Consider the following 2,436-nt stretch of genomic DNA (forward strand, 5'->3'; position numbering starts at 1 on the left):
GCTTTACTTATTTGGGGTTTACGGAGGTCCCGAAGCTGGTCATCCTACTGACGAATAATCAGAAGGTCACTAATGGCCTAGCTGTACCTCAGTGTGCCTGCGTCATGCACCTCACGTCATCCTGTCATGTAGGCGTTTTATCCTGTCACCTCAGGAGAGGAACGGTGAGTACGGGACCACAAGGTATTCTGAGAGAAAGCCTATGCACATAACCTTTATTATAGCATATTGTTTAATTGTATCTTATGACTAGTCATTGTTAATCTCCTGTGCCTAATTTATAAATTAAACTTTATCATAGGTACATACGTGTGGGGAAAAAAGCTTATATGGGTTCGGTTCTATCTGCAGGCATCCCCTGAGGGTCCTGGAACATGTCCCCACGGATAAGGGGGTACTACTGTGTATCCTGTAATAATTGCAGTAAACTGGGAATACACTGGTCGTCTAGTAAGTCGACTGCCTGAGTTCTGTGAGCCACTTCAGCAGATTGATCGAATCTGAGGTGGGGGCGGTGCTGGGAATCTCTGACCTGGTCAGAAACACAGCTCACAACGGTTGGCATCTAAAGTGGGATGGGGGCAGTCTCGTGGGACCGAGCCCTTAACCTGTGGAATCCCACTTGCCCTCCAGGTAGGTAGCATCAGAACTGAGTTAAATTATAGGACAGCCAGCTGGTGTCGGAGAATCGCCTGGGGGGAATCCCACGCATTTGGTGGCCAGAAGGATTGCAAGCATGTGGAAGTCAAGGAAAAAAACAGTTTTTCCATCATAGCTTCTAACTTCTTTCATTTGCCAAGCATTTCTGGAACACCCGTAGTATGACGAGCTGGAGATGGAGAGTAGGCTGTATTTTTTTTTTCTTTCTCCCCTAGGTAGTGGTGAAATTGATCATTTCAATCCAGTGCGGTTATATGCTCAGAGGTAGGCATAGCTCAACATTTTGTGGGCTTGGGGGGTTTAATTGTATCAGCCCACCTTTGCCGAATTTCTACCATGCAATAGGTGTTATGCTCAGTGCATTCCTCCAACAGTCACATGTGCTGCAACAACCCTTGTGGCAGATTTTATTTTGCCCATTTTACAGATAACAAAGCTGGGACTTAGGCTAAGTAACAGGCTAAGCCACACAGGTACTAAGAATCAGAGCTGGGATTCAAAAGTCAGTCCTGTGCTCTTTTTCTTTTTTTAGCAAATAATTTCTAATTTTTTTTTTTTTTAGAACAAATGCACCAAAGAATCAGGCAATGCTGTCAGCATTGGATACAATCGTGGGCTACAAGTCTGCATACTCCTTTGCAACTGGTCCTATGATAAAGTCTTTCATTTCACCTTTATTGTTTGCTATGACCACCATTATCTTCAAATAGAGAAACACCCCATCTTTTTCCAGTATGATTTCCAATGTCGAATTACCACTGCTGGACGTACCTTCTTTCTGAGCTCTAGTTTGCCTTTCTTTGCTGTGGCCTTCACCATGTCACCCACACCAGCAGCAGGAAATCTGTTCAGTTGTCCCTTGAACCCCTTCACAGAGATGATACACAGATATTTGGCTCCTGTGTTGTCAGCACAGTTAATCGTGGCTCCTACCAGAAGACCCAGGGAAATCTGGAATTTTGTACTGGAGGACCCACCCATCCGTGCTTCAAAATCTTGAACCCAGAAAGGGACCCAAAGTCAGCCTTTGGGTTTGTGTTTCCCACCACCATGGTCTGCAAAGGTTTAGAGAAGGCTTTGGGACCCCTGAAGTGAGCCTTGAAATCAGGGTAGGACACCCCAGTGTTAGCATGGGTTTGTCTGAGGGATGTCTGCTCTGGAGGGGTGGTTGGAGGAGACCTTTGCCCCCAGAGCTGCTGTTGTCTTTCCAGCCACTCTTCCTGGCTCCTGCAGGAACACAGGCCAAGAAGCCCCAACAGGAAGCTGTGAATCGGTGGCAATTAAATTGAGTTTTGCTGAGATTGGAACCAGCTGGAGATAAGGAGAAAGCAAAGAGGGTCTTTGAGCTGTATCTAAATATAGCCTTGCCGACATGCTTAATTTTTTTCCCTCACCATTTCATTGTTGACTTTGAAGGATCTCAACTCCCTGGAGGAAATGTTTAAAGCTGGAGAAATAGAGTTTTTCTTCAGTTTGTCTTTTGTGTAAATAAGAGGAACACGAAGCACAAATGTTACACTGGTTCTTATTGATTTAAGTCCTAACAAGTTAAAGAGTTTTATAGTTGCCAGCTTAGTGTCTTCTCATGGCAGTTCTGCAGCTAATTGTGGGGAAGGCCATGCCTGAGGTGATGAAACTTAATGCCCTGGGTCCCAGTTTCCTGTGACTGTCCTGTGTCTTTGTCTTTCTACATATTGTTACCTTTTCCTGATTCTCTTTGTAATACCGTCTCTTTCTCTCCATCAATGTCTCTTCTCCATTCTTTTAAATCTCCAC

At 44.8% G+C, this 2,436-nt stretch overlaps 1 pseudogene; it reads right to left on the bottom strand.

Moving 5' to 3' along the window:
* Positions 1–1,240: 1,240 nt before the first annotated feature.
* Positions 1,241–1,641, bottom strand: LOC109489915 (annotated as a pseudogene).
* Between the last annotated feature and the right edge of the window lie 795 nt (positions 1,642–2,436).

This window comes from Ailuropoda melanoleuca, chromosome 8 (assembly GCF_002007445.2).
Source record: "Ailuropoda melanoleuca isolate Jingjing chromosome 8, ASM200744v2, whole genome shotgun sequence".
NCBI classification, from domain to species: domain Eukaryota; kingdom Metazoa; phylum Chordata; class Mammalia; order Carnivora; family Ursidae; genus Ailuropoda; species Ailuropoda melanoleuca.